Here is a 19,347-nt window from a genome sequence, read left to right on the forward strand (position 1 = left end):
GAGTATGGGGCTCAGGTCCCACACTAAGGGACATATATCAATGTCACCAATTGGACAACCCCAAAAATGAAACAAGGAGAAATGCCTTTAAATATGCCAAATTGCTTAAGGGCCAGTTCAAACTAATGCAGTCCAGTGCATATTTTATGCATCAAAAATGCATGGAAATTCAGTTATATGGCGTGCAATGGCATAGTTCACACCAGTACTTGCCATTCCAGTTCCAGAAAAAAGCAGAACATGCTGCATTTTTTCTGCACTGGACTGTACTGGAAAGCTGTAAAACGCATCAAAAATGCACTGGAACGCACTTGTCCTTATTTAAGGTTAAGAAAAAAGAGGGGGGAAAAAAAGCACTGGACTGCATCAAAAACGCACCAAAAACGCACTGGAAAGCATAAAAAACATGCATGCAGAAAAGCACCTGGAACGCGTCCAGACTGCGTTTCTATGGTGTGAACTGGCCCTAAGGGCCCTAAGGGCCAGATCACACCATAGAAACGCAGTCCAGATGCGTTCCAGGTGCTTTTCTGCATGCACGTTTTTTATGCGTTCCAGGGCATTTTTAGTGCATTTTTTATGCAATGCAGTGCTTCCCCCCTCTTTCTTCTTAACCTTAAATAAGGACCAGTGTGTTGCAGTGCTTTTTTGGTGCATTTAGGTGCGTTTCAGTGCATTTTTGATGCATTTGACAGCGTTCCAGTACAGTCCAGTGCATAAAAGATGCAGCATGTTCTACTTTTTTTTGGGAACTGGAAATGCACTGGAACTGCAAGCACTGGTGTGAACTATGCCATTGAAAAACATATAACCTAATTTCCGTGCGTTTTTGATGCAGAAAAAAAACGCACTGGACTGCATGTGGTGTGAACTGGCCCTTAAGGAATAAAAGCTATTTAAAACTACTCGCGGCTCTAATAAAATGTCGGTCCGGCAATTAGGGATAAGTCGAACACCCCCTTGTTCGAACACGCGAACACCGTTAAAGTCTATGGGACACGAACATGAATAATCAAAATTAATTTTAAAGGCTTATATGCAAGTTATTGTCATAAAAAGTGTTTGGGGACCCGGGTCCTGCCCCAGGGGACATGGATCAATGCAAAAAAAAGTTTTAAAAACGGACGTTTTTTCGGGAGCAGTGATTTTAATAATGCTTACAGTGAAACAATAAATTTAAAACTATTCGCAGATATTAATGAATTGCCAGTCCGACAATACACATAAAAGTTCATTGATAAAAACGGCATGGGAATTCCCCACAGGGGAACCCCGAACCAAAATGAAAAAAAAATGACGTGGGGGGTCCCCATAAATTCCATACCAGGCCCTTCAGGTCTGGTATGGATACTAAGGGGAACCCCGGCCAAAATTAAAAAAAAATGGGTGGGGCCCCCCAAATTTCATAGCAGGCCCTTCAGGTCTGGTATGGATATTAAGGGGAACCCCGGCCAAATTTTTTTGTAAAAATGGCGTGGGGTCCCCCTCAAAATCTATACCAGACCCTCCAGGTCTGGTATGGATTTTAAGGGGAACCCTGCGCCAAAATAAAAAAAAATGATGTGGGGTCCCCCCAAAAATCCATACCAGACCCTTATCTGAGCACGCAACCTGGCAGGCCACAGGAAAAGAGGGGGGACGAGAGAGCGCCCCTCCTCTTGAACCATACCAGGCCACATGCTCTCAACATTGGGAGGGTGCTTTGGGGTAGCCCCCAAAACACCTTGTTCCCATGTTGATGGGGACAAGGGCCTCATCCCCACAACCCTGGTCAGTGGTTGTGGGGGTCTGTGGGCGGGGGGCTTATCGGAATCTGGAAGCCTACTTTAACAAGGGGACCCCCAGATCCCGGCCCTCCCCCTGTGTGAAATGGTAAGGGGGTACAAAAGTACCCCTACCATTTCACAAAAAAACTGTCAAAAATGTTAAAAATAACAAGAGACAGTTTTTGACAATTCCTTTATTTAAATGCTTCTTCTTTCTTCTATGTTCTTTCTTCTATGTTCTTTCTTCTTTCTTCTATCTTCTATCTTCCTTTGGTTTCTTCCTCCTTCTTCTGGTTCTTCTGGTTCTTCCTCCGGTGTTCTCATCCGGCATCTTCCTCCGTGGCGTCTTCTTATCTTCTTCTCCACGGGCAACTCCGCATCCATGATGGCATGGAGGGAGGCTCCCACTGTGTGATGCTTCTCCTCTTCTGACGGTTCTTAAATAATGGAGGCGGAGCCACCCGGTGACCCCACCCCTCTCTGACACACGGGGACTTGACGGGGACTTCCCTGTGGCATTCCCCGTAATGTCAGAAGGGGGCGGGGTTACGTAACGGGTGACCCCATCCCCCTCTGATGTCACAGGGAATGCCACAGGGAAGTCCCCGTCAAGTCCCTGTGCATCCCCGCCCCCCGTTATTTAAGAACCGTCAGAAGAGGAGAAGTGTCACACAGCGGGAGCCTCCCTCCATGCCATCATGTATGCGGAGTGGCCCGAAAAGAAGATGAAGACAAGAAGATAAAGAGAAGAAGAGAAAAAGATGAAGAGAAAAAGATGAAGACGAGAAGCGTCACACAGCGGGAGCCTCCCTCCATGCCATCATGGATGCGGAGCGGCCTGAGGAGAAGAAGGGAAGAAGACGCCGCGGAGGAAGATGCCTGATGAGAACACCGGAGGAAGAACCAGAAGAACCAGAAAAAGAAGAAGATGGAGGAAGAAACCGAAGGAAGATAGAAGATAGAAGAAAGAAGAAGCATTTAAATAAAGGAATTGTCAAAAACTGTCTCTTGTCATTTTTAACATTTTTGACAGTTTTTTTGTGAAATGGTAGGGGTACTTTTGTACCCCCTTACCATTTCACACAGGGGGGAGGGCCGGGATCTTGGGGTCCCCTTGTGCAGCGACGGACCTGTCATTTTCCTGCTCAGCGGGGATCGGTGGAGCGATCCCCGCTGAGCAAGTGGGTGTTCACGGGGCGGATGTGTGAAAGAGCCCTTAGACTATTTATTTTCTTTACTGGAAAATAAATATTTGAGAATTTCATGCAGAAATAACTCCAACTCTCTGAAGAGTGCTGGTACATTTTAATATTTTGGAGCATATCATCCTAACATGCCAATTCAGATTAAATATTGTTTAAAATTTGAGGGTGTCTCCCTGGAAGATGTCCTTTTGACAGCTCCAGACTTTAACACCAAACTGTTGGTAGTGCTCCTATGCTATCTCAGGCAGTCTTTTGAACAGAGAGAAAGAGAGAGAGAAAGAGAGAGAGAAAGAGAGAGAGAGAGAGAGAGAGAGAGAGATCGCACCAGAACTTGCGAACAGGCAAAAAATTTGTTCGAACACGCGAACACCGTTAAAGTCTATGGGACACAAACATGAATAATCAAAAGTACTAATTTTAAAGGCTTATATGCAAGTTATTGTCATAAAAAGTTTTGGGGACCTGGGTCCTGCCCCAGGGGACATGGATCAATGCAAAAAAAAGTTTTAAAAACGGCCGTTTTTTCGGGAGCAGTGATTTTAATAATGCTTAAAGTGAAACAATAAAAGTGTAATATCCCTTTAAATTTCTTACCTGGGGGGTGTCTATATTATGCCTGTAAAGGGGCGCATGTTTCCCGTTTTTAGAACAGTCTGACAGCAAAATGATCTTGGGGTCCCCTTGTTAAAGGGGGCTTCCAGATTCTGATAAGCCCCCCGCCCGCAGACCCCCACAACCACCGGCCAAGAGTTGTGGGGATGAGGCCCTTGTCCTCATCAACATGGGGACAAGGTGTTTTGGGGGGCTACCCCAAAGCACCCTCCCAATGTTGAGGGCATGTGGCTTGGTATGGTTCAGGAGGGGGGGCACTCTCTCGTCCCCCCCTCTTTTCCTGCGGCCTGCCAGGTTGCGTGCTTGGATAAGGGTCTGGTATGGATTTTTAGGGGGACCCCACACCATTTTTTTTTTAATTTTGGTGCGGGGTTCCCCTTAAAATCCATACCAGACCTGAAGGGCCTGGTATGGAATTTAAGGGGACCCCCACGTCATTTTTTTTTTAAATTTTGGTTCGGGGTCCCCCTGTGGGGAATTCCCATGCCGTTTTTATCAATGAACTTTTATGTGTATTGTCGGGCCTGCAATTCATTAATAGCCACGAGTAGTTTTAAATTACTTTTTTTCCTTTGAAATGTCATTTTGCTGTCAGACTGTTCTAAACGCGGGAAACATGCGCCCCTTTACAGACATCACTTTAAGCATTATTAAAATCACTGCTCCCGAAAAAACTGACATTTTTAAAACTTTTTTTGCATTGATCCATGTCCCCTGGGGCAGGACCCAGGTCCCCAAACACTTTTTATGACAATAACTTGCATATAAGCCTTTAAAATTAGCACTTTTGATTTCTCCCATAGACTTTTAAAGGGTGTTCCGCGAACACCCCAAATTGTGAACTGGCGAACAGCTGATGTTCGAGACGAACATTAGTTTGACTCGAACTTGAAGCTCACCCCTACATGCAACACAGTCTTAGTCTTCTATGAGACATGAAATTTGGTTCCTTTACTTTCCAAGTAGACATGCACAGGTGTCTTGTTTGTAATTATTAGTCTAAATAATCCATTGGGATTTACAGCACCTGTCTCAAATCAAGGTAAAGCACTACTTAGAAACTTATCTTGTGAAACACCTGACTGGAATGATCCACTATGCACTGAAAAAAAGGAACTCCTGGGGAGAATGAAGAAATTCTCTAACAGCATTATCTAATCTTCAGGTTGCATGCCCATATGCTTCTGTATCCCCTACAAAAGTACAAAGCCAAAAACGTTGCTTATTCTCCGATGCTTCTATTAAAGCTATAACTACTTTTGACTAGTTGAAAACTGTACACATCAAAACACAATACCATATGCTGTAGAATTTGTTATGAGCAAAGCAAAGCTTACTCCACATACTGAGCACACTTTACCCATACTAGAAATTTGTGCTGCAGTATTAGCTGTTTAACTAGCTGAATTTATTTATTCAGAAATGGACATTGAGCTAAAAAATGCCAAGTTCTACATGGACAGCGAGGTAGTTCTAGGTTATATCTACAATGATACCAGGTGATTCTATATTTATGTTTGAAACTGGGAACTGCTGGGAATGAAGATGGCCAAAAAGTTAGAGGGGTTTTTAAACTAGGCGATGGGGGGGAGGGTCCAGAGGCAGAGATAGCCAGCGTTGAAGATATTCCAGAGGGTAGTATTGGGGGCATTAGTGGTAGGTTAACCAAAGCACAAAAACACGAGGTGAGTATAGTAGCAAGTCCTAGTTGCAATCTAGAAACACCCAATATGAGGACAATATGCGACCGGTCTAAACTATGTGGCATGTTCACCAATGCCAGGAGCATGGCGGACAAGATGGGTGAACTAGAGATACTGTTGTACGAGGAGGATTTGGATTTTGTGGGAATTTCAGAGACCTGGTTCAACAGCTCTCATGATTGGCTGGCAAACATTCAAGGGTATACCCTATACCGCAAGGATAGAGAGGGTAAAAAAGGGGGAGGGATATGCCTATATATCAAGAATAATGTACAAGTGAATGTGAGAGATGACATCACTGAGGGAGCTAGAGAGGAGATGGAATCCTTATGGGTAGAGCTCCAAAGGGATGAAGCTAAGGGGAAAATAATACTGGGAGTATGCTATAGGCCCCCTAACCTGAGGGAGGAAGTGGAGACAGATCTCCTATCACAATTTGGATTAGCAGCAAGGATGGGAAGTGTTATCATAATGGGGGATTTTAATTATCCAGACATAGACTGGGTGGAGGGAACCGCGCATTCATTTAAGGCTCGCCAGTTCCTTAATGTCTTGCAGGACAATTTTATGGGTCAGATGGTAGACGCACCAACTAGAAATAAAACATTACTGGATCTACTGATTACCAACAATACAGACCTGATCACGGATGTGGAAATACGGGGCAATTTAGGTAACAGCGATCACAGGTCAATTCGTTTCAGTATAAATCACACAAATAGGAAACATAAAGGGAATAAAAAGACACTGAATTTCAGAAGAGCCAACTTCCCTAAACTACAAACCTTGCTAAAAGGCATAAATTGGGATAAAATATTAGAAACAAAGAATACGGAGGAGAGATGGGTTTGCTTTAATAGCATATTAAATAAGGGCATTAGCCAATTTATCCCATTGGGTAATAAATTTAAAAGAGCGAACAAAAGTCCTGGATGGCTTAACTCCAATGTAAAAATGAATATAAAAGCAAAGGAGAAGGCCTTCAAAAAATACAAGGTTGAGGGATCATCCTCAGCATTCAGACTTTATAAAGAATGCAACAAGAAATGTAAGGGTGCAATTAGGACAGCTAAGATAGAAGATGAAAGACACATAGCGGAGGAGAGCAAAAAAAATCCCAAGAAATTCTTTAAGTATGTAAACAGTAAAAAAGGAAGAACAGACCATATTGGCCCTATAAAGAATGAGGCAGGACATCTGGTTACAAAGGATGGGGAGATGGCGAAGGTATTGAATTTATTCTTCTCCTCAGTCTTCACGAGTGAATCGGGGGGCTTCAGTAACCAAAACTGCAGTGTTTATCCTCATGACACAACACAGGAAGCACCTCCATGGTTAACAGAGGACAGAATTAAAATTAGACTTGAGAAACTTAACATTAATAAATCACCGGGACCAGATGGCTTGCATCCGAGGGTACTTAGGGAACTCAGTCAAGTGATTGCCAGACCATTGTTCCTAATTTTTACAGATAGTCTACTGACTGGAATGGTACCAGCTGATTGGAGAAAAGCCAATGTAGCACCAATATTTAAAAAGGGCCCAAAATACATCCCTGGGAATTACAGACCAGTTAGCCTAACATCAATAGTATGTAAACTCTTGGAGGGGATGATAAGGGACTATATACAAGATTTTAGTAATAAGAACGGTATCATTAGCAGTAATCAGCATGGATTCATGAAGAATAGTTCTTGCCAAAACCAATCTATTAACCTTCTATGAGGAGGTGAGTTGCCATCTAGATAAAGGAAGGCCCGTAGACGTGGTGTATCTGGATTTTGCAAAAGCATTTGACACAGTTCCCCATAAACGTTTACTGTACAAAATAAGGTCCGTTGGCATGGACCATAGGGTGAGTACATGGATTGAAAACTGGCTACAAGGGCAAGTTCAGAGGGTGGTGATAAATGGGGAGTACTCGGAATGGTCAGGGGTGGGTAGTGGGGTTCCCCAGGGTTCTGTGCTGGGACCAGTCCTATTTAATTTGTTCATAAACGACCTGGAGGATGAGATAAACAGTTCAATCTCTGTATTTGCAGACGATACTAAGCTAAGCAGGGCAATAACTTCTCCGAAGGATGTGGAAACCTTGCAAAAAGACCTGAACAAATTAATGGGGTGGGCGACTACATGGCAAATGAGGTTCAATGTAGAAAAATGTAAAATAATGCATTTGGGTGGCAAAAATATGAATGCAATCTATACACTGGGGGGAAAACCTCTGGGGGAATCTAGGATGGAAAAGGACCTGGGGGTCCTAGTAGATGATAGGCTCAGCAATGGCATGCAATGCCAAGCTGCTGCTAACAAAGCAAACACAATATTGGCATGCATTAAAAAGGGGATCAACTCCATAGATAAAACGATAAATCTCCCACTCTACAAGGCTCTGGTCCGGCCGCACCTGGAGTATGCTGTCCAGTTCTGGGCACCAGTCCTCAGGAAGGATGTACTGGAAATGGAGCGAGTATAAAGAAGGGCAACAAAGCTAATAAAGGGTCTGGAGGATCTTAGTTATGAGGAAAGGTTGCGAGCACTGAACTTATTCTCTCTGGAGAAGAGACGCTTGAGAGGGGATATGATTTCAATATACAAATACCGTACTGGTGACCCCACAATAGGGATAAAACTTTTTTGCAGAAGAGAGTTTAACAAGACTCGTGGCCACTCATTAAAATTAGAAGAAAAGAGGTTTAACCTTAAACTAAGTAGAGGGTTCTTTACTGTAAGAGCGGAAGGATGTGGAATTCCCTTCCACAGGCAGTGGTCTCAGCGGGGAGCATTGATAGCTTCAAGAAACTATTAGATAAGCACCTGAATGACCGCAACATACAGGGATATATAATGTAATACTGACACATAATCACACACATAGGTTGGACTTGATGGACTTGTGTCTTTTTTCAACTTCACCTACTATGTAACTATGTAACAGAGTGTTGTGGAATAGGAGATCCACCTGTCCAACACAATAGCATTGCTACTGACTATAATCCCGAAGACCATGCTACAAGAGCTGTTGCTGCACGTCACCTTAAATGCATGGCATGGCTAACAAGACCTGTGTTTTTGTATAACACAGGATGGACTGTTCACCAGACAAATACATTTAAGCTGGTGAAAGCAGACTCAGATTCTGAAATTCATCCTGAGGTCTCTATGTTTCAGATAGTCAACTTAAATCACATAAATTCAATTGATTCTTGACCTGGAATTCACTCATTTGACCTATTATTTGTCTCGCAAACATAGCTCATTCCTTCAAAGGTGCCACACAGTTAAAAGTGAGTAACTGTAAAGACAGGCATCATTGCAAAATTTCAGTTCAGCAGTAAAACTTTAGCAATCTTAACGTGTCATGATCAGCAATGTGCAGTATGAAACCTATGCTAGAGAGATTGACTGTATTATAAATAGAAAACCTCTCCCAGAGACAGTGCCCTGAGAAAACTCGACCCGCTCCTCGATCAAAATAGTCTATTGAGAGTAAACTACTGCCTTAGGGAAGCAAAATTGGAACCATATGAGAAAAAACCTCTTCTAGTCACTGGCCATCATCACTTTGATTGTGTTGCACTATCACTTTTATGTCAAACACTGGGGTGTGGCATAGGTGATATAGGTTTATACCAGGTGGAAATATCTTGAATCTTTTCTTGTGCGCAACTTATTGATCCAAGGCCCCTATCTCGTAAAAGTATATACACTTTAGTAGCAATGTTTGGCCCTACCATTCCTTCATATTTCCCAGGGGCCCTCTCTGCAGAAAAGAACTAACAGGTGCATTCCAGGAAACCCAAACTTGAATTTTAGAGCACATAGGAAGAAAGAATATTTGCAGGCCAACTCATCTGTGGTACAGGGTCGGTGGAGGATTTCATCTTTGCTCCTTCTTAGTAGCAGCATCACTGGTAAGAACTGAACTTTACCTGCATCTAGAGTTTTCTACACTCAAAGCTGTATAGAGAAATATTTATGTTATTTCACTCCACCCTATTCTTAATAATGCTCCAAGATTTGCATGTACAGTCTGGCTTAGCTGCATGCCAAGCTGCACACAGGCCACAAGGTAACGTATAGCGAGGACATTAAACCTTACATGTTAATATTTAATTCTGGTTTTCCTACCTAATGTATATATTTTCACATAAATGTGTATTCCCAACATAAGCAGAAAGAAGTATCTTGCTATTTAGAAAATAAACACTGTCAAGTATACAGCTAATGAAATGTAAATGCTGTTACTTTATTGTAATAATGTCTTACAAATGAGATGCTGAATAACGATTTGTATGTTTATACTAGGGAACACTTGAAAACTACTTGATGATTCTACAAGGATGCTTATTCTAAAGTAAATTTTGATATACCCATGAAAAAATTGGTATTTTCTTTGCATTTCTCCTTCAAGTAATGTCATGGGATCCAATTTACCAGGCTGTGCTTTGGCCAAAACCAGCAGATAGGAAAATTGCAGAGGCATGCATTCTCTTAATTAAATAATATTCCCTTATAATATATAATAGCTTACAGGCCCTTCCAGATAAGGTGCTAGCACACTATTTATTTTAATAGGTATGGTATAAACACTTTCAGAACAAGCACATCTTTTCAGCGCTCAACCTCTAGAACATGACAAAAGGTAGAAAACATAGGGTTATTAGCTGCAGCTATTTCATGTGGTAAACCACTGGTAAATGTAATTTGCAGATTTCTGTACAGCAGACAGGACACTTTGGCATTTACAGCACCATCACAGCTATAATTAAGGCTATAAATAGTCGATCCATAGTAGACATTTGTTGATCACTGTCTAAAAGTGTAGCTATAACATAATTAGGGTATATGTACGGTGGTGGCAACATCAACAGACCTTCTTGATGACATGTATGAAAAAGTCAACACTAAAGGTGAACTTTTTATGACTTTTTTAACCACCGAATTGGTACTAGTGCTGTATGTGTGTGTGCTACTAATTAATATATGTATGAAAGTAGTACAAAAACATGCATGAGCTTTTGCAAACTGAGATACATTGGGATCTTTCCTGATATAAATCTGCTGCCTAAAGCTAGGTATATATATATATATATATATATATATATCAAAATTCGGCCGGTTCAACAGGAACCAGCTGAATTTCAGTAAGTGTGACGCTCTGTCTTTTCAACAAAAGCCTGTCGTTAGACCAGATTCTGTCAAATGGTCCTGCTGGAAAACCAACCTTTGATCAGCCACTGCAGCTTTTGGCTCTGTTCAGGGGAGTCCCCGCTGTTATATTATAATAGCACAGTGGGTGGGATCCCTGCATCCACATCCTTTGTTTTTTTTTTTCACTCAACCCACTGATTGAATGAAAAAAGCATCCGCTTGCATATCCTGCCTATTGCCCAGAGATAGTCTAAGCATCATTTAGTTTTACGTATGGCAGTTTAAATAAAGCCCCACAAAACACAAATGTTATTAAGATATTTCTGGCTAATCTTCATTCAGTTCAGACATTGTATGGAGCTCTGTATCTCAATAAAGATAAGTATTCAGTGTTACATTATGTCAAGTTACATTGGATTCTGAGTACTGCTGATATCAGTCTACATTGTTGATGAAGCCTTTTGTTAATTTTAATGCTGCCTTGCCTCTCTTTCAGAGGCTAAAGCTGGCAATAGATGGATCTAAATTCAGCTGATTCAGAAGGACCATCCATTAATCAACTTCAGTACAACTAACCAGTCAGATTTTTTTTCATGTGATCACTGTTGGTAGCTATAGCCACCAGCAATGATCATTGTTTTCTGATGGCAGGCAAACCCCTCGCTGTCAGAATACAATAGCTCTGAGAGAGGAATTCCCCCATCAATACATTCAGTGTTGATGGGGGAATCAAATTGTGGCTGAAGAAAAGAAAGTTGGTTAATGTATGGCCTGCCTAAGAATGCTGGTGATTTTACATGGCCACTTAGTTCTCATGTTTATACAGCCTAAAAGTGATTCTGTGTGATTTTGCATGATATCATTTCTTGTGCAGTAAAACCTAGCTAGGAGAAAAATAAATATTTCAGTCCACTAACTTGCTTCCAAATTAATGACTGAGACTTTAATGCTGGTGTAATTTGGTGCAGAGGTTCCTGGCACAGGAGGGGTGAGAAAAAAAAGAAGGGTTAGGTTTACAGATAAAAGGTTGGATTTAAGGTATAAGTATTAGGATTACAGGGTTGGTAAGTTCTAGGGTTAAAGATTGGTTGAATGTTAGCATTACAGGGAGGATTAGTTTTATATGTAAACTTACAGTGAGGATAAGTGTTTGATTTAAAGTTACAGGGTGGGTGGCTTTTTCAGGCATGCCCCTTTCACAGAAGCTGGCCCGGCTGCACTACACACAGGCCCAATGTTAGATGGTTGCTATTGAACCGGCTGATGGCGCTTGATACTCGGCCCCTGCGTACTAGGCTTTAGGCTTAAAGTTACAGAAAGGGTGAGTGTTATGCTGACACAATCAAAATACCATTCAAAAATGTTTGTGTTCAAAATGTTCATTCTACTTTCTAAAGTTTAATTGGGACAGACTGACTATTTTGTTTTTTACCACAGTGATGAGAAAATTTGAAGGCAGGGGATGTAAGTTTTTTTGTCATTTCTCATTCTGTAAAAATCATACATTTTGTTAATTGTTATGCACATGTGCTAGGACATGTTTGATGTGAAATTAGAATGCAAAATTGGGAAAAAAAAATGTATATATATATATATATATATATATATATATATATATATATATATATTACAGTGCCTTGAAAAAGTATTCATACCCTTGAAATTTTCCACATTTTGTCATGTTACAACCAAAAACGTAAATGTATTTTATTGGGATTGTATGTGATAGACCAACACAAAGTGACACATAATTGTGAAGTGGAAGAAAAATGATGAATGGTTTTCAAGATTTTTTACAAGTAAAAATCTGAAAGGTGTGGCATGCATTTGTATTCACTCTGATACCCTTAACTAAAATCTAGTGGAACCAATTGCCTTCAGAAGTCAGCTATTTAGTAAATAGAGTCCACCTGTGTGTAAATTAATCTCAGTATAAATTCAGCTGTTCTGCAAAGCTCTCTGAGGTTTGTTAGAGGACCTTTCTGAACAAACAGTATCATGAAGGCTAAGGAGACAGACAGGTCAGGGATAAAGTCGTGGAGAAGTTTAAAGCAGGGTTAGGTTATAAAAAAAATCCCAAGCTTTGAACATCTCACAGAGCACTGTTCAGTCCATCATCCAAAAATGGAAAGAGTATGACACAACTGCAAACTTACCAAGACATGGCCATCCACTTAAACTGACAGGCTGGGCAAGGGGAACATCAATCAGAGAAGCAGCCAAGAGGCCCATGGTAACTCTGGAGGAGCTGCAGAGATCCAAAGCTCAGGTGGGAGAATCTGTCCACAGGAGAACTATTAGTTGTGCACTCCACAAATCGGGCCACAAATCTGGCCTTTATGGAAGAGTGGCAAGAAGAAAGCCTTTTTTGAAAGAAAGCCATAAGAAGTCCCGTTTGTAGTTTGCGGGAAGCCATGTCGGGGGCACAGCAAACATGTAAACATGCGGAAGAAGGTGTTCTGGTCAGATGAGACCAAAATTGAACTTTTTGGCCTAAAAGCAAAATGCTATGTGTGATGGAATACTAACACTGCACATCACCCTGATCACACCATCCCCACCGTGAAACATGGTGGTGGCAGCATCATGTTGTGGGGATGCTTTTCTTCAGCAGGGACAGGGAAGCTGGTCAGAGTCAATTGGAAGATGGATGGAGTCAAATACAGTGCAATCTTAGAAGAAAACCTGTTAGTGTCTGCAAAACACTTGAGACTGGGGCAAAGGTTCACCCTCCAACAGGTCAATGACCCTAAACATACAGCCAGAGCTACAATGAAATGGTTTAGATCAAAGCATGTTCATGTGTTAGAATGTCCCAGTCAAAGTCAAGCCATAAAATCCAATTCAGAATCTGTGGCAAAACTTGAAAATTGCTGTTCACCAGGGACGTTGCTAGTTCTACAAAATATCTGGGGCTAGAGCCCATAGCAGCGAAGTAAAGTAAGTCATACACTTGGGCAGGCATACACATGTATATAATATACATGTGTGTGTGTGTGTGTGTGTGTGTGTGTGTGTGTGTGTGTATGTATATGTGTGTGTGTATATATATATATATATATATATATATATATATATATATATATATATATATATATATATATATATATATATATTTATATAATCTCACAAAAGTGGATAGACCCCTAACATTTTTGTCATCATTTTATTACAATTTTTCATGTGACAACACTGAAGAGATGACACTTTGCTACAATGTATAGTAGTGAGTGTACAACTTGTATAACAGTGTAAATTTGCTGTCCCCTCAAAATAACTCAACACACAGCAATTAATGTCTAAACTGCTGGCAACAAAAGTGAGTACACCCCTGAGTGAAAATGTCCAAATTGGGCCCAAAGTGTCAATATTTTGTGTGTCCACCATTATTTAACAGCACTGCCTTAACCCTCTTGGGCATGGCGTTCACCAGAGCTTCATAGGTTGCCACTGGAGTTCTCTTCCACTCCTCCATGATGACATCAGGGAGCTGGTGGATGTTAGAGTCCTTGCACTCCTCCACCTTCCATTTGAGGATGCCCCACAGATGCTCAATAGGGTTTAGGTCTGGAGACATGCTTGGCCAGTCCATCACCTTTACCCTCAGCTTCTTTAGCAAGGCAGTGGTCATCTTGGAGGTGTGTTTGGGGTCATTATCATGTTGGAATACTGCCCTGCAGCCCAGTCTCCGAAGGGAGAAGATCATGCTCTGCTTCAGTATGTCACAGTGCATGTTGGTATTCATGATTCCCTCATGGAACTGTAGTTCCCCAGTGCCGGCAGCACTCATGCAGCCCCAGACCATGACACTCTCACCACCATGCTTGACTGTAGGCAAGATACGCTTGTCTTTGTACTCCTTATCTGGTTACCACCACACACGCTTGACACCATCTGAACCAAATAAGTTTAACTTGGTCTCATCAGACCACGGGACATCATTCCACTACTCCATATCCTTAGTCTGCTTGTCTTAAGGAAACTGTTTGTGTGCTCTCTTGTGAATCACCTTTAGAAGGGGCTTTCTTCTGGGACTACAGCCATGCAGACCAATTTGATGTAATGTGCGGAGTATGGTCTTGGCCACCATGCTGAAGCTCAGTTACTGGGTCATGGCAATCTTCTTATAGCCTAGGCCATCTTTATGTAGAGCAGCAATTCTTTTTTTCAGATCCTCAGAGATTTCTTTGACATGAGTTGCCATGTTGAACTTCCAGTGACCAGTATGAGAGAGTTAGAGCAATAACACCAAATTTAACGCACCTGCTCCCCATTCACACCTGAGACCTTGTAACACTAACAAGTCATATGACAACGGTAATGGAAAATGGCTAATTGGGCCCAATTTAGACATTTTCATTTAGGGGTTTAGTCACTTTTGTTGCAAGTGGCTTAGACATTAATGACTGTGTGTTGAGTTATTTTGAGGGCAAAGCAAATTTACACTGTTATACAAGCTGTACACTCACTACTTTACATTGTAGCAAAGTGTCATTTCTTCAGTGTTGTCACATAAAAAGATATGATAAAATATTAACAAAAATGTGAGGGGTGTATCCACTTTTGTGAGATTATATATATATATATATATATATATATATATATATATATATATATATATATATATATATATATATAATTCAGGTCCATAAATATTGGGACATCGACAATTCTAATCTTTTTTGGCTCTATACACCACCACGATGTATTTGAAGTGAAACGAACAAGATGTGCTTTAAGCTGGTGATGCTCTGCCAGGCCTCTACTGCAACTGTCTTCAGTTCCTGCTTATTCTTGGGGCATTTTCCCTTCAGTTTTGTCTTCAGCAAGAGATATGCATGCTCAGTCGGATTCAGGTCAGGTGATTGACTTAGCCATTGAATAACATTCCACTTATTTCAGCATTTTGCTGAATATGAACAGATAATATTGCCTAAAACACTTTAGAATTCATCCTGCTGCTTTTGTCAGCAGTCACATCATCAATAAATACAAGAAAACCAGTTCCACTGGCAGCCATACATGCCCATGCCATGACACTACCACCACCATGTTTCACTGATGAGGTGGTATACTTTGGATCAGTTCCTTTGCCTTCTCCATACTCTTCTTTTCCCATCACTCTGGTACAAGTAGATCTTGGTCTCATCTGTCCATGGGATGTTGTTTCGGAACTGTGAAGGCTTTTTTAGATGTTGTTTGGCAAACTCTAATCTGGCCTTCCTGTTTTTGAGGCTCACCAATGGTTTACATCTTGTGGCGAACCCTATATATTCACTCTGGTGAAGTCTTCTCTTGATTGTTGGCTTTGACACACATACACCTACCTCCTGGAGAGCGTTCTTGATCTGGCCAACTGTTGTGAAGTGTGTTTTCTTCACCAGGGGATAAATTTTACGGTCATCCACCACAGTTGTTTTCTGTGGTCCTCCGGGTCTTTTGGTGTTGCTGAGCTCACCAGTGCATTCTTTCTTTTTAAGGATGTTCCAAACAGTTGATTTGGCCACACCTAATGTTTTTGCTATCTCTCTGATTGGTTTGTTTTGTTTTTTCAGCCTAATGATGGCTTGCTTCACTGATAGTGACAGCTCTTTGGATCTCATATTGAGAGTTGACAGCAACAGATTCCAAATGCAAATAGCACACTTGAAATTAACCTTTATCTGCTCCTTGTAAATGGGATAATGAGTGAATAACACACACCTGGCCATGGAACAGCTGAGCAACCAATTGTCCCATTACTTTTGGTCCCTTAAAAAATGGGAGGCACATATACAAACTGTTGTAATTCCTACACCGTTCACCCGATTTGGATGTAAATACCCTCAAATTAAAGCTGAAAGTCTGCAGTTAAAGCACATATTGTTTGTTTCATTTCAAATCCATTGTGGTGGTGTATAGAGCCAAAAAGATTTGTTCTGGGGGATAAAGTTTCCATGAGTGACCAGATTTTTTCAGATTTTGGGTGCCACCAATAGTATATTTGATCTAAGATGGAGGCATGGTAATAGTTACTGATGTGGGGAAGACCGACCCCCCCCCCCACTCCTTATTGTACGGTCTGGTTAAGATATAATTGGCACATCTAGGAGGGCTTTTTTCCCAAATAAATTTCAATATCTGTCTTTGGATGGAGGCTAGGAAGGATGGGGGGAGAGGTATTATCAGTGTGCGGAATAGGTTTAGGTAGTATTATCATCTTAAGGGTAGCGATCACACCTATCTTGGAGAGGCCAGTTGAGCGTAGTGAGCGTAGTAGTTGAGTGAGTTGTTGGAGAAAGGTCTGGTAGCTAAGTGCAAATATTTGTTTTAGGGTGGGTGCTATTTGTATTCCCAAATAAGGAATGGAATTGTTTACCCATGTGAATGGGGTGATATTCGGAAGTAGGGATGGGCAAATGGTTCAGCCCGAGCCTAAGTTCGGGCCAAACTTTGGCTGTTCGGATGTTCTGCGAACACCAAACAAAATGCGGTGTTTGGGGCAAATTCGAAAGCCGCCGGAACACCGTTAAAGTCTATGGGACACTAACATGAAAAATCAAAAGTGCTAATTTTAAAGGTTTATATGCAAGTTATTGTCATAAAATGTGTATGGGGACCCGGGTCCTGCCCCAGGGGACATGTATGAATGCAAATATTTTTTTTAAAGTGGCCGTTTTTTTCGGGAGCATTGACTTTTTTAATGCTTAAAGTGAAACAATAAAAATGAAATATCCCTTTCAATATTGTGCCCGGCGGGTGTCTATAGTATGCCTGTAAAGTGGCGCATTTTTCCTGTGTTTAGAACAGTACCACAGCAAAATGACATTTCTAAAGGAAAAATTGGCATTTAAAACTGATCGCAGCTGTAATGAATTGCTGAGTCTCGGCAATATAGATAAGTCCATACCAGGCCCTTTGGGTCTGATATGGAAATTAAGCGGAACCATGCACCAAATTTTTAAAAAAATGGCGTAGGGGTTCCCCCAAAATTCATACCAGACCTGAAGTCTGGCAGGGATTTTAAGGGGAACCCTGCGCCAAAATTAAAAAAAAAGGCATAGGGGTACCCCAAAATGCACACTAGACCCTTATCTGAGCATGCAACCTGGCAGGCGGCAAGAAAAGAGGGGGGGTGAGAGAGCACCCCCCTCCTGAACTGTACCAGGCCACATGCCCTCAACATGGGGAGGGTGCTTTGGGGTAGCCCCCCAAAGCACCTTGTCCCCATGTTGATGGGGACATAGGCCTCATCCCCACAACCCTTGCCCAGTGGTTGTGGGGGTCTGCGGGCATGGTGCCTATTAGAATCTGGAAGCCCCCTTTAACCAGGGGACCCCCAGAACCCGGCCTCCCCCGGTGAGAAATGGTAATGAGGTACAAATTTACCCCTACCATTTCACAAAAAAGGTGTCAAAATGTTAAAAACGATAAGACACAGCTTGGGGACAAGTCCTTTATTAAAAAATAAAAATGTCCCACGATGTCCATTCATCTTCTTCTTCATGCCGCGATGGACCGGAAAAGAAAGAAAAAAATCAGTGGGCGCATGTGAAAGCCTTGCTGTCTGTGTCTATAAATGCAGGCGGCAGGGCTCAGGAACAAACCTGCCCAAGAAGACCCCCTAGCAAGCAGCTTGCTGGGGGGTGTAATTAAAGGCAGTAGGAGCCAGGAGCACTAAAGGGGGACCCAAAAAAGGAGGATTGGGGCTGCTCTGTACAAAACTATTGCACAGAGCAGGTAAGCGTAACATGTTTGTTATTTCATAAAAATGTATAGGCTTAAAATCACTTTAATCTTTGAAAATCTTTGGTTTATAGTGGTGTAGTACACATGAAACAAACAAATGACAATTTTGGGCATCCCTGCCCTTTCTCAAGTACACAGATGTACCCAGAGAAACTTTTTAGCCTATAAAAAAACATAACAGGAAAGCCATTATCTATACAGATACAATGTAACCAATAATATCACTGCAATATCACAATGCATTCTCTTGAATAGGGATGAGCCGAACACTCCCTGGTTCGGTTTGCACCAGAACTTGAGAACAGGCAAAAAATTAGTACGCAAACACCATTAAAGTCTATGGGACACGAACATGAAAAATCAAAAGTGCTAATTTTAAAGGCTTATATGCAAGTTATTGCCATAAAAAGTGTTTGGGGACATGTATCAATGCAAAAAAAGTTTTAAAAATGGCTGTTTTTCTGGGAGCAGTGATTTTAATAATGCTTAAAGTAAAACAATAAAAATGAAAATAAGCCTTTAAATATCATGCCTGGGGGGTGTCCTTAGTATGCCTGCAAATATCGCATTTTTCCCGTGTTTAGAACAATATGACAGCAAAATGACATTTCGAAAGGAAAAAATGTCATTTAAAACCACTTCTGGCTGTAATGTATTGTCAGGTCCCGGCAATATAGATGAAAATTATTTTTAAAAATGGCATGGGTTTCCCCCAGTCTATTACCAGGTCCTTTGGGTCCGGTATGGATATTAAGGGGAACCCCGCACCCAAATAAAAAAAATGTGTGGGGGTCACCCCCAAAATCCATACCAGGCCCTTCAGGTCTGGTATGGATATTAAGGGGAACCCTGCACCAAAACTTAAAAAAATGGGTTAGGGGTCCCCAAAAATCCACACCAGGCCCTTCAGGTCTGATGTGGATTTTAAGGGGAACCCTGCGCCAGATATTAAAAAAAATGGCATAGGAGTCCCCCCAAAATCCATACTAAATACATATCCGGGTGGCCCCTCCCCCCTCTGACACCACAGGGAAGCCGTGGGGAAGTCCCCGTGGCATCAGAGGGGGCAGGGTCACCCGGGTACATCACCGGTTGGCCCCGCCCTCAGTTATATAAGAACTGTCATCAGCAAAGAAGAATGGGAGGATCGGTGGCATAGAGGAGGATCGGCGGCAGCAT

Source organism: Aquarana catesbeiana, linkage group LG04 (genome assembly GCF_042186555.1).
Source record: "Aquarana catesbeiana isolate 2022-GZ linkage group LG04, ASM4218655v1, whole genome shotgun sequence".
Lineage (NCBI taxonomy): Eukaryota > Metazoa > Chordata > Amphibia > Anura > Ranidae > Aquarana > Aquarana catesbeiana.